Below are 14,953 nucleotides of genomic sequence, written 5' to 3'. Positions count from 1 at the left end.
GAAATTCACTGAATCGAGAAGATACAAAAGTGAGTGTATCAGAACTGGTTCTTTAACGAAGTCTCAAAAGAGGTCATTTAAATCTCTCTTTTAGGATTTTTAGGGGAACAGTCACTCTTAGAGAACAAGTGCCATAGTCTATGTAGATTTTGCGTACAGTCCCACAGGGAGTCATTATTAACTTTAAAAGGGAGCGCTTCCTACTGACCAGGAAAATCATCTGTCTGACTCCCTGGCAGAAAAAGCTATTAACCTATTTCTGCAGTATAGTAATCAATTATACCATCTCAGGATCTCTACCACCTGGGGTCAGATACTGGTTTTTTTTTTTTTGCTTTTTTTTTTTGCCAAGCGAATGCAACCTTGGGCCATTTACTTAATTTCTCACTGACTTCCTTATAATTATATTAATAGCAACTATTTTCAAGGTTTTGGGGAAAAATAAACAAAAAATGCATGACATGTGCCTGGCATGTAGTAGTGAATGCCAACTGTAATTATTATTTATGCAAGACTATCTTCATAGCCCACTATGAAGTTATATAATAGCTAATATAAGTGGGGCCCACATGTGCTCTTTGATGAGATTAAACATGCCATAGAAAAACCTGGAAACACTTGGACTTTATATGAGGTAGAAATAAATTGATAAAGTAAAGGGACGCTAGCTTTTACTGAGTGTTAAACACTTTCAAATGTCATATCATTTTGCTTATTTTTTTGTCACAGTCCCAGTTGTTCTCTTTCACAGAAGGGACGGCTGACACTCAAATGTGTAAAGGCAGAGCCACCATTCAAACACAGATATAACCAGGCTATCACCATACTCCCTCATGTCTTGAAATCTTTTTTCTTTTAATAACAGAAATTATTCAAATAGTTAAATGAGGTGTCAAGATGTCAATAACCAAAAACAAAGGTAACCTTTTGTAAAGTGTCCATCTACTCAAAATTTAAATATAAAAATACATTTTTTTGAAAATTTTGAAAAAATTCATTTTAAAAATTGAAATATTTGGTTTTAATTTTAATAACAAAATGATTTATTTTTTTTATATTTTTTAAAGTATCTCTAGCCTACACCCCTGTTTCATTACCCCCCCAGGTTGATCCTGATACTTTGACACCCTCAGGCGACACAAACCCTCATTTCACATCTTAAAATCCTGCTTTGCACTTCAGAGAAAATAGAGAGCCATGGGAAAGGAAGTCTTTAAAATTTGTAATGGTTAAAAAAGTATATTGAGGGCTCATGTTGTAGCTCAGTGGCAGAGCGTTTGCCTAGCATGTATGAGGCACTGGGTTCAATCCTCAGCACCACATTAAAATTATTAAGTAAAATAAAGGCATGATGTCCATATACAACTACAAAAAAATTTTTTTAATGTATATTGAAAATTGTTTTTCCAAGTACCATTGATGAATTCTACCACAAACTGACTAGAAAAATCCTTTGTAATAATTATCGTTAGGCTTATTTGCAAGCAACCAAGTCCCAATTTACATTGGCTTAATCTTACATTGAGTTTATCCTCACACATAAGAAAGACAGGGGTAGGCAGCTCAGGGTTGGCATGGCGCTCCCTGAAGCCTTCAGACACAGACTTCTTTCGTAGTGTGTATTCTTTTTGTTGTTGGGGTTATTTTTTGCCTCAGGGTGATTGCAAGAGCCTAAGTTACTACAGCTGCATTCTAGGCAGCAAGAAAAAAGGGAGAAGACAAAGGTAGTGGCTCCCTGTTAAGGAGCATTTTTGAAAGTCTCACAGTCTTCCTGAAGGTCTTCTTGCTGTTAGATGGAGAAGTAATGGAAAATAATTGTGATTCAGGTTTTCTTTTTCTGCCACTTACTTGGAGAAATCATGTCCATGTTCTCTTCTCCTCCTTCCTTTGAATAGAAACCTATTATATATTCATTTAAAAAGAGTTAAAAGTACTCAGAAATGTAAATATATCAAATAAAAATTCTTTATAATTTTACCTTTCAGCAGTAACCATTGTTAACAGTTTGGTACATATTATTCTACTACTTTGCAGATTTTTAGGAATCATTAAAAATATTTGGTGATGTAATATTTGAAATAGTTAATATGCTAGAGCTGCTATAAAAACCACAGACTGGGTGGAATTTTTTTTTTTCTTACAATTCTGGAGACTAGAAGTCCAAGATCAGGTATAGGCTGGGTTAATTTCTTCTGAGGTCTCTCTCCTTGGCTTTCAGACAATCATCAGAGTCTTCATATGGTTTTCTACCCCTTGCTCTGTGCTTGTCTATGTCCTAATCTTTTATTATACGGGTAAGTCCTTGGACTAGGGCCCACCGTACTGACATTATTTTAAAGACTCCATCTTCAAATAGTCATATTCTGAAATACTGGGGGTTAGAACTGCAGTATGAGTTTGGGGGCAATACAATTCAATTCATAGCATACACAGAATAAAAATTAAAAAAAAAATAGTACTAATCCACAATTCAGCATTTTGTAAGAAATACATAATGATGGATTTCTTCCTAAACATTGCAAAGATAACTGCTGTCCCACATCTATTTTCAAAAAACTATTCCCTCACTCACTTTGCTTTTTTTTTGGTACTGGAGATTGAACCCAGAGGTGATTTACCACAGAGCCACATTCAGCTTTTTAAAATTTTGAGACAGGGTCTCATTGACTTGCTTAGGGGCTCACTAAATTGTTGAGGCTGGCCTCAAACTTGTGATTCTCCTGCCTCAGCCTCCTGAATCGCTGGGATTACAGGCCTATGCCACTGTGCCTAGCTTTACTTTGCCTTTTGAAGTCCAGGTGTCCACTTTCTGCAGACAAAAGCTTAGTGTCAGGTTCTCTGGTAAGTGCCCCTGCACTGGTTTGGATGTATGTGATTGTTCCCACCAAAACATGTGTTGACATTTAATTGCCAATGTAATAGTATTGAGAGGCAGTGGGAATTTTAAGAGGTAATTAGGTCATGGGGGCTCCACTTTCATGAAAGAATTAAAGTACCAGTGAAAGTGAGTTAGGTATCATGAGAGTCTGTTATTATAAAGTGGGTCAGTTCCTTTGTCCCCTTTCTTCTGCATGTCCCCATTTCCTCTAACACGCTTCCTCCATGCATGGATCAGCACGTGGCTCTTGCCAGAAGCTAAGCAGATGCTGATGTCACACTCTTGTGCTTCTAGAACTGTGGATTAAGTGAAATCTCTTTTCTTTAGAGATCACCCAGCCTCTGGCATTGTTACAGCAACAGAAAGTGGACAAAGCCCCCTTCTCTTGTCTAGTTCCACTTCATACAGCATTGTAATTCTTGGGGGTACCAGGGATTGAATTCAGGGGCACTCGAACACTGAGCCACATCCCCAGCCCTATTTTGTATTTTAATTAGAGACAAGGTCTCACTGACTTGCTCAGTGCCTCACTTTTGCTGAGGCTGGGTTTGAAATCTCCATCTTCCTGCCTCAGCCTTCTGAGCCACTAGGATTATAGGTGTGAGCCACCATGCCCAGCAGCAGCATTGTATATTTTTTAATTTATTTTTTTTAACATTTAAAAAATGTTATATATGACCAGCATTGTAATTTTCAAAGGCATAAATGATTATGTTTTATATTATTTCTTTCATACCAGTTCTGCAAAGGCTTCCCTTTGCAATGAGAACAAATCCTTCCCAGGCTCTGTGTGGCCAGTCTCTGCTAACTTTCTGATTCCCATCAGTCCCGGTCCCACTCCCTTTACTCCAGTGACACTGACCTTGGGTGATTCCTTGAATTCCTCAGACTCACTCTCCTCCTTTCATGTGGCTATCTTCTCATTATTCTACTTGAATGTCACCCACTTGTTCAGGCACCCCTGGCTACTCTGTCTAAAGTGCAAATCCTCCCCATACTCTTGATTTCATTACCCTCTTTTGTTCTCCTTTTAACACTTATCACTCTAAGTATCATATTCAGGACACAAGCTACACCATAACAGGAGTTTAATTTCTGTTTGTCACCACTGTTCCTGGTGTAATGTGGGACTTACAAGAGCTTGTCTGACTTATGCTATCAAATTGTTTCTAACCTAGGGGTGATGTGATAAAATGAATAACAATGTATTTTGAAATTGGCCTTATGTAACAATGGGTCTTAATTATATCAAGGTCTGATTTGAGTAAGCATTTTAAATTCTGTTTCTTAATAGCACAACTGCCAGACATTGTTGGTTGTCAGCTAGGCATTGATACTATACTGGGTTTGGGCAAAGAGCTATGAACAAGATAGTTTCTGCATTTGTGAGCTCACATATTAATACAGTAAATTAATGGATGAGCCAATCAACTGTGACTGAATATGTTGAATAAAAAATGCATTTCAAAACAATGGGAAAGAGGAAGAATGGAAGCGAGGAGTGCCATGTTTCTTCTTTCAGAATGTTTAAACCAAAAAAAAAAAAAAAACTATACAGATGTTTGACAGCTGCATCCTTGTGATTCTGATGCTTCCATACTGCAGTTGGTCCCAATAATTACAACCTGAATTATCCCTTTCTGACATTCCCAAGAGGCAATTGCTTAATTTGCTTACTGAAAGTCAAGACATTAAAATCCAATCAGGAATGATTACAGATGTGACCTTAAAACCTTGTAACTTTTTAGCTACTCCAATACAAAGCATGAGTCTAGGACAGGAGCCTTCTTAGCATAAGGACACTAGATAAGAAGCTTAAAATTCAGAGTTTAAATCCCAGTTTTAGCTGATTGGGAGGTCTGGCTGATCCATTTTGGTACAGTGGGCATCATAGATGCCTATTTCAAAAAGATTATGAGCCGGATGTGGTGGCTCACGCCTGTAATCCCAGCAGTTCAGGAGGCTGAGGCAGGAGAATTTTGAGTTCATAGCCAGGCTCAGCGAAAGAGAGGTGCTAAGCAACTCAGTGAGACCCTGTCTCTACATAAAATACACAATAGGGCTGGGGATGTAGCTTATTGGTCTAGTGCCCCTTGAGTTCAATCCCCCATTACCTCTGCCTCCCCCAAAAGAAGGTTACAGAGAGGATCAAAGTAGAAAATGAACATGTGTTCTTTGTACGTTATAACTATGTAGAAATGTAAGGTGATTTTTGTGGCTTAATTTTTCTTCATTGTTGGATGAACAATGATAATTGACCATTGAAGACTGAATCCTATTAACTGATGATCAGGTAAATAAATTATAGCACAATGGAACACAGCAGAACACTACACAATCGTCAAAAGAACAGGATAGCTCACTAATTCTGGACACAAAGATGCATGATGTATTAAGGAAAAAAGGTAAAAATATAGTTCTATCTATACAAAGAAATCACTTGGAGACACTTGCTGCAGGCTGGACGGCGGGGCCCGCGTGAGCCTTGGCTCCGCTTCTGCCCGCTGCTGTTTTCACCTGCTGCCTTCCTGCTGGGCGCTTTCGCGGGTCGCTGTCAGTGCACGCCGGCTTGCGATGCTGCAATCCGGCTGAGCACAAAAACACAAGCCAGATGGAACTGAAACAAAGTTTTATTTTGTGAGAGGCCGTGTGCGTCCCCCTAACAAGCCGGTCCACACACCCACACACGTGTGTCCCTACCGGACCCGGGGGGCTCCACTTCCCCCGGAACACCCTCCTACCATCCTTCCCCAACCAATGGGAACTCTCCAGGAGTCTTGTAACTTGAGTCCCCAAATGGGCCTAAGTGAACAGTAGGAGCCCAATTTCCATATGAATGTAATACTTTGCAGTGGCTCCTAGCATCTGCCCCCTTCTGTTTAATTAAGCAATGGCAATGTGGCTAGGGACCGTGCCTGGTAGGTTGTCCAATTTAACATGTGGTTCTTACCCGTCATGGGAGAACTGACTTTTACACGTCAGTTTCCTGTCTTAGGTTGAATCCACTGTAATCAGATCAACCCGTCACTGACTACCGGTCTAGCATAGCCATGCTTGTGGATAGGCCTAAGCACCAGTGGGGGGGTGAGGTTCTTGCCTCACCTCTGTTGGCCCCCAAATTTAACTTTGGTGCCAGTGGGGGGGTGAGGTTCTTGCCTCACCTCTGTTGGCCCCCAAGTTTTAGACCATCACTAGTAGAAGGGAGGAAGATACAGAAATGCCACGACACCAAGCCAATTGACGGCTCCTTAGGAAGAACAGTAACACTGGTGACACAGCAGCTAAGATATTTCAGCACTACCATAATTCACTGTATCAACAAATAGAGCACAATGCATACAGGTGATACATAGTCCAGGCAAGTTGTGTAAGCAGTTCAAAGTGGAGGAGTCTATCAATATGTCCATTTCCTCCCAAAGTAAATTAAGTCCTTGATTGAGCAGTTCAAAGTGGAGGAGTCTGTCAATATGTCCATTTTCTCCCAAAGTAAATTAAGTCCTTGATTGAGGATACTTATTGAGTTATATTGATTGATGTATCAGTTTATATAGTTTACTGTGATAGCTATCATAGAAGTTGTAGTTTGGTTTTATCTTAGTCTTCACCGGCATTGGGATGGAGATGGGAATTCTGGCCATGGTGCTAAAGAGACATTATCTTGAACAGAATTGTTAAATATAATGAAAAGGAAAGGTGAAAGTAAACAAACAGATCTGTTAACCACCTTTAAAAGCAAAATTTATAACAGCTGTTTACCTAATTTAAATTAAACCATATAAGTCACGTGATTTTTTTTTTTTTTTTTTTTTTGGATCCATTTATATCTATTTATACATGAGCGCTCCTTATAAATGAAATATGGACATACACACATACAGACATACAACACAAAACAGTGCATACATAACATAGAACATATAGGACAATAGTAAATAAAGGCCTTGTAGCTATACCTAGGTGAAATCTCCATTGCAATGTTTAAAAACTTTACAGTTAAAAAAAAATAAAACACAGTCAAAAAATAAAACTGATCAGAAAAACATTAACCTAGGTTTGTATGAGCTCAAAAAGAAAGAGAAAATAAATAAATAAATAAAATAGAACCTTATGATGTGGGAAAAATGTAATAATAAAATAGATATTGAAAAAGGCACCGTGGTAAATCACTGTTGTAGATGTAAGAATAGCCAAGCTGGAGCTCTGGATATCAGCTGTTATGGATTTGAGTCAAATCATCTTCTTTTTCTGTAGAAATTGTTTTAGTTAATCTCTCTGGAATCCAAATTGGTTGCTGTTCCTCCTGTGGAAAAACACAGACGGAGCCCCGACTCCAGACTATTACTGGGTCCGGACCTTTCCATTGTCCTGTTAGAATATCTTTCCAAAGTACCTTAGGCTTATGTACATTTTTCGGATACATATGTCTTTCCGCAGCACTAAGTCCTGATGAATCCAAATTTAGAAAGTTTAGAGTAAAAAGGGTTATTTTAAGTTTATCTTTGGGGGATATATACCCTTTTCCAATTCCTTCCTTTTGTTTTAATAAGTACATTTTAATAGTTTGATGAGCTCTTTCAACTATGCCTTGACCCTGTGGATTGTATGGGATTCCTGTTATATGAGTAATGCCAAATGATGAGCAAAATTGTTTAAAAGAGTTAGACGTATAACCAGGAGCGTTATCAGTTTTTAACTGTTTAGGAACACCCACAGTGGCAAAATTTTGTAAGCAATGAGCTATAACATCTTTAGTTTTTTCTCCGGCATGAAGGGAGCCCATTAAAAATCCAGAAGAAGTATCAACTGTAACATGTAAATATTTTAATTTTCCAAATTCTGGCAAGTGTGTAACGTCCATCTGCCAAATATGGTTAGGTATCAGTCCTCTAGGATTGACTCCAAGATTAACTTGTGGTAAAAATGTCACACAATTTTGACATTGTTTTATTATATGTCTGGCTTGTTCCTTAGTTATTTTAAAACGTTTTTGTAAGGTATTAGCATTGACATGGAACCTTTTATGAAAATTTATAGCTTCTTCTATTGTGGAGAAAATATGTATGTCATGTGTAGATTTATCTGCTAGTTCATTACCCAAACTAAGGGCTCCAGGCAACCCTGTATGTGCCCTGATATGTCCAATAAAGAATGGATCTTTTCTGTCCCAGATTAGAGTTTGTATAGCAGAAAACAAAGAGAAAACAGTAGAGGAAGGAGAAATCCTACCAGCATCTTCAAGGGATGCTATAGCATTAACTACATACTGGCTATCAGAGAATAAATTAAATACAGAATCTTTGAACATCATAAAAGCTTGTAATACTGCATTGAGCTCTACCTTTTGAGCTGATTGTTTGGGTACTAAAAATGTAAAAGTTTGATCAGGGGTAACTACCGCTGCTGTACCATTGTTTGACCCATCAGTGAATATATTTGGAGCATTCATGATAGGGTTTTTTTTTGTCATTTTAGGAAAAACTACAGGATGCTTAGACCAAAAGGACAACAAGGGATTAGATGGCAAGTGATTATCAAATGAGACACTAGATTTACACATGATTATTGCCCAAGTATTTAACTCATTAGCTAACTCATCAATTTGATCCATAGTATATGGAGTAATAATTTTATTGGGAGAAATCCCAAACACTCCCTTCGCTGCTTTTATCCCTTTGAGTATTAATTGTCCTACAGCCTCAGGATATCTAGTAAGAATAGTATTAGGGGAATACGATAAATGTATCCACAATAATGGACCTTCTTGCCAAAATACTCCTGTAGGAATATTTTTTGTTGGTAGTACAATAAATAATAAAGGCAAACTTATATCAATTCTATCCAAATGCATATTTTCCATATATGTTTCAATGATTTTTAATGCCTTTCTTGCTTCAGGCGTTAACATGCGGGGTGAATTTGGATCTGATGGACCTTTTAGGATATCAAATAAGGGTCCTAATTCTCCTGTTGGTATGCCTAGGTAAGGCCTTATCCAGTTTATGTCTCCCAATAATTTTTGAAAGTCATTAAGTGATTTGAGTTGATCTACTCGTATTTGAATTTTTGGTGGACGGACCATGGTTGAGGATAATAAAACTCCTAAATAATTAATTGGAAAATTTAATTGTACTTTATCTATTGCTATGTCTAGATTATAATTTTTTAGTAAGTTTGTAAGTGTGGCATAACATTCTAGCAATGTGTTCTTATCTTTATGTGCTAATAACACATCATCCATATAGTGAAATATTTGTAGTTCAGGATTTTGATTTCTAAGTGGCTGGATTGCTTTATTAACATAAATTTGACACATAGTCGGGCTGTTCGCCATCCCCTGGGGTAAAACTTTCCACTCATATCTCTGATCAGGACCTTCATGATTTAGTGCAGGGATAGTAAATGCAAAATGTGGACTATCCTCGGGATGAATTGGAATTGAAAAGAAACAATCCTTAATATCTATAGTTAACACATGCCAGGTTTTTGGTAAAGCAGACAATTGGGGAATCCCTGATTGAGCAGGTCCCATAATAACCATCTCATTATTAATGGCTCTTAAATCTTGTAATAATCTCCATTTACCAGATTTCTTTTTAATGACAAAAATGGGAGTATTATGGGGAGATACGGAAGGTTGTAAATGTCCTTCCGCTAATTGTTGTTTGACCAGATCGTGGGCTACTTGTATCTTTTCTTTAGTCAGGGGCCACTGAGGAACCCACACTGGTCTTTCTGATTTCCATGTAATTTTGATTGTCTCAGTGGCCCTTTTTGAAAACCCAATCCATGTTTATTTATTTCTTGATCTATTTGAATTGGTGCTATCATATCTTGATCTTGTTTCCTTAATCCTTTTTCTTTTCTAAAGCCTTGTTTAGCCCTACTAGTGGGCGCGTTAGAATTGACGTTATTTGTTAATGTCAATCCTAATTGATCTAGGACATCCCGTCCCCATAAATTTATGGGAAGATGGTCCAATACATAAGGCTGTATAGTTCCTTCACATCCTTCAGGATCCCTCCAATCTAATACCATAGCACTTCTATGGGGGTTAGTTGCCACTCCTAGGCCTCGAAGCGTTTGAGTGGCTTGTTGCAATGGCCAGTGCTTTGGCCATTCCTGACGAGATATGATGCTGAGGTCAGCACCTGTGTCCAGCAGCCCATTAAAATCATGTCCTTGAATATTTAATTTTAGCATTGGGCGAGAATCTAAATTTAAAGAAAGCATAGCCCAATCTACACCTGTGGAGCCTAATCCCTTGGAACCTCTTTCTACATTACAACTGGAAAATTCATCATGTAGGCTGGGTATTATTAATAACTGTGCTATTCTATCTCCTGATGAAATTACGGATATACCTCTTGGAGAACTGGCTATAATTTTTATTTCACCCTCATAATCGGGATCAATTACCCCAGGACTTATCATAAGTCCTTTTAGTGTAGAAGAACTGCGTCCTAATAATAAGCCTACTGTTCCTTGGGGAAGAGGTCCTTTTATTCCTGTGGGAATGATTTGAACTCCCATCTCTGGAGTTAATACTGCTCTGGCAGAGGCACAGATGTCCAACCCTGCGCTCCCTCTAGTTTGTCTGATGAGGGATCTGATGGATAGTGCGTCCTGGGCACTACCTTGATGGTGCTGCTGGGTTCCTCCATTGCCCCGTATATTTGTGGCTTTGGGCCCCGGGGCATTGGGCCCTCCAATTCGTTTTTTGACAACGGGGCCTGATACCTTTCTCCACGATATTGTGGGTAGACACTTGGTCTTTGTCCATTTTTTGATAACGGAATACCCTCTATGGTGGTTTGAGAACGGCATTCATTAGCCCAATGTCTCCCTCTATGGCATCGTGGGCAAATACCCGGGATTCTACTCCTTTGATACCTAGCTTTGTTAAACCCTCCTCCTATGGGGCAATTTCTTTTAAAATGTCCTTTCTGATTGCAATTATAGCATGTTTTTGGTTTGGTATCTAAAGCCTGTTTTACTTCAGCTGCCATGACTTGTCCTTGTTCATCAATGTCGCTACATAATTTAATATATGTGTTTAAATCTCCATGTTTCCACGGTCTAATGACCTCTTTGCAGCAACGATTTGCTTGGTCATAAGCCAGTTGTTTTATAAATGGCATTGCCTGTTCTGTATTTTCAAATGTCTTAGAGGCTGTTTCAATAAGTCTAGCTACAAAGTCAGCGTAGGGCTCATTAACTCCTTGTGTTATCTTAGATAGTTGACCTTGTAAATCCCCTTGTCCCTTCAAAGTTTTCCATGCCTTAATTGCATTCATAGTGATCTGAGCGTATACGCCAGGATCATATCTAATCTGTTGCCTCTGACCCTCATAAGGTCCTTTCCCCAATAGCATTTGAGAATCTCTTTCAGGATAACCAGACACTAAACTGTTGGCAGTGTTGTTTGTTTTTTTTTTTTTTTAAGGGGATGGAATTTGAGATACTTACTCTTTGTTGGTTATATGCAGATTTCTTTCTTATGCTTTAGGTTGGTACAATCTAAGCAATTTAAGAGATTTTATATTCACAACTGGCAAAGTAAACCTAGCTCCCCTCTAGATAATTTTCAGATCTCAAGTCTGACTTTGGTTAATATTGCTTTGGAGAATGAGCTTAGCTAAATTGGGAGCCTGAAGAGGAACAATGAATAATTAGGAGTTCTCAGAACAGCCTAAACCATTTGCAAAGTAAAAAGCAGAGGATGCCATAAGACCTGCAGTCTAGCCACACCTGTGCCTCTAGTGCAAGAGATAGTCAAAATAATACTATATAGTGATTTTAAGATACTGAATCTGTAAAGACTTATTTCCTAAAAACCCACATTCTTAGGGATCACAAAATTAATCTATTTAAGCATATCTGGGAGAAAAGCACAAGACACTCCTGCCCCCCTGCCCCAAGGCTATTCAATTTACAAGTCATGTCTTGCCTTTCCTAATACTTAGCACGGCAAGTTGGGTGATTCAGCACCTACAGTTTGGGAAAAAAATGTACAACTTAGTGTAAATATGGTATCATACTGGGAAAAATAACTTGGATTTATAAAAATGATGTATCCTTTTAAACATTTGCAATGAAATAACTGCCTACATCTCAGGATAAGCTAACTGTTGTGCTTTCAGATGACTTCTCCAGACTCTTAGCATTCAACAGTTAGAGTCAAATGCAATGTCTCTGAAGTTAAGCACATCTAGACACTTCTGCCTTGCTAGATTTTTCTCACTAGAAATAGATGACTACTATTTATAGCAGTTTTGAGAATAATCCCCTTTTATGGTTATAATACAATACTTGCTCAACTGAAGGCAAATTCGGAAAATATGGAAAAGCCGTAACAATCACCTAACCAGGAAACCCTCCACAGCCCCTCAATTTATGAGCAATCATTGCTATTGGTCATCTTTGATTGTATTTTTTTTCCTACATATTTTTTTTCTCCAGATTGTAATGTACACACATAGAACCTATTTTTTACTTAACATGATATTCTTAGTATATTTCTCAAAATTCTTTGAAAATGATTTTTCCTTAAAAATACGTTTTCTAAGATAAACAATGCATTTTCTTGGTAGAAAATTTGGAAATTACTGTAAAGCAAATTCCTATTAATGCCACCCTCTGGAGATAGACATCAGCTAACTGCTAGGAACATACTTTTATTCACATATACATTTTTATTTACAAAAATGGATTCAAAGCATATATATACCATGATTTTTTCTTACATCATAAACACTTTCCATAACTAAATATTCTGCCTTTCAAATTGTCAATGACACATGGAATCCAACATTTACTTACCATTATTGTGATGTTGAACACTTAGGTTATTTCAAACTTTTCTATTATAAATAAAGCTGTAGTAAGTATCTTCACTTTGTAATACTTCCTGTAGATTTCTAAAACTAAATTAATTGGCCAAAGGCTTTTGAAATTTTTCACATTGCCACAGGATTTTATCAGAAATGCAAATTTACTATCATCAGGGAATGGTAGCTCCAAATTTCTGCTAGTATTGCTTTATAAGTTTTTTTTTTAATTTGATAGGTTAAAAAATGATTTTTGACTTCCTTGATGACAGTGAGGGAGGACATATTCATTTGCATTTTGCTTTGGGAACTATTATGCACAATTCTGTTACCTATTACGTGTGAAGGCCCATCTATTACTGAGGCTTTGTTTCTCTCAAAGATTACACACATGGATATCAGTTCTTAACTATGCCAGACTGCAGACTATTGCCAAATTATTTTACTGCAATAACTAATGTGATTTTTTTTTTTTTTTTTGAGACAGAGTCTTGCTAAATTGTCCAGGCTAGGCTCAAACTTGTGATCCTCTTGGCCTCCTGAGTCACTGGAATTACAGAAGTGTGCAACTATGCTCAGGTATAATGTGATAATTTCAGAATACATTTAGTAGCAATACCAATATTGCCCTCATTTGTTATTCTGAGTAAGGCTTAAAAATGACTTTTAGAGCACCTAGAACAGTATCTGGTAATACTATATGACTCAAAGCTGATTAATATTGTATAAGCTATTATAATCACATAGAGTATAAACACTTGCCTCAAGTGCAAGTGCTGTCCATCCTGCTCCCAGAGATCTTCCTCACTCTGACATTGTTAGTCTCGTCTCCTGGGAACACAAGGATAACCTCCCTGCTAGCCCACTTTCAAAAAACAGGGCTACTAGAGACCTTAGGTTTGTTCATTGTTAAGAATTTTTTATCAGAAGATAATTTTATTCTTTCACAGCAATAATATCCTGAGTCCCCTGCTCTGCAGCTCACTTGCTGTGTTACCTCAGGCAAGACATTTTAATTTTAACCTTAGGGAGACTGAGAAAGCATTATACAAGCAGGTACCCAATGTTAATTGATCCTCCTTCCTAGTTTTCTGCCTTTCTCCGGTTGTCTGCTGAATCTTTTACCTTGAGCAATTTTAAAGTGTTTTTTTTTTTTTTTTGTATTGAACGTTACAAGAATTTAGTCAAAAAGATCATGTCATCTTCAGACTCCTCAGATTCTCTTTCTTTGTTTCCACTTTCTTCTCCTCAGCTGGGGCACCTGTAGTGGAGGGATCAGGACATCCTACTGGCGCCACACCAGCTGCTGGAGCAGGCCCACCAGTCCTTACATTGCAAACGAAGCTCCTAAATGTTGACTTGGCCAGGACCTTTGCAAACATATCAGGCTAAAAAGTTATCTTGATAATGTTAGAGTAAAAATGATACTAAGTTTGAAACTAAACTTATTATAAAGAACAACTAACCTTTTCCCATCTCCTTTAAAGAGATTAATTTCAGGATATAATATGGTGAGTGTTAAGGGAATACCAACCAAGAGGGCAGCTAAATGCCAAACCGCAGTCTCCAAAAAGTTAACCAAGATACTGTTTAGAGACAGATGGTCTGGAGAAGATTAACTATAGTGAATCTACTAAGTCATGATTCTGTTATGTAGTTAAAATAGATGGGCAGCATTTTGACTGCAAGCATCCTAGGTTTTTGAAGGAAAGTTATCATATGCTTGGGAGGCTGAGGTAGGACTGCAAGTTCAAAGCCAGCCTCAGCAACTTAGCAAGGCCCTAAGCAACTCAACAGACCCTGTCTCTAAATAACACAAAATTGAGCTGGGGATGTGACTCAGTGGTTAAATGCCTCTGGGTTTAATCCTTAGTGCCAAAATCAAACAAAAAAGATATTTAAAGCAGTGTGCAGAGGCATTTATCTCTAATCCCAGTGATTTGGGAGGCTGAGGAAGGAGGATAGTAAGTTTGAGGCCAGGCTTGGAAACTTAGACACTGTCTCAAAACAAAACAAAAAATAAAAAGGTCTGGGGATGTAGTTCAGTGGTAGAGCCCCATGGGTTCAGTATCTAGTACTGGGAGTGGGGGAAATCTGTTTCCCTTACAACAAAAGAGACAAAAACACTACATAATAATATTTTTACAATTCCCCCACATCAAGCAATTTGCCAGTGTATCTATATATGCTAGAAACACATCAAAAATCCATTCAGAAATAACAAAAAAGTACAAATTTAGGCACACAG

The sequence above is a fragment of the Ictidomys tridecemlineatus genome, chromosome 4, assembly GCF_052094955.1.
Source record: "Ictidomys tridecemlineatus isolate mIctTri1 chromosome 4, mIctTri1.hap1, whole genome shotgun sequence".
Taxonomy (NCBI): Eukaryota; Metazoa; Chordata; class Mammalia; order Rodentia; family Sciuridae; genus Ictidomys; species Ictidomys tridecemlineatus.
Note: the sequence above shows the minus strand (reverse complement) of the source record.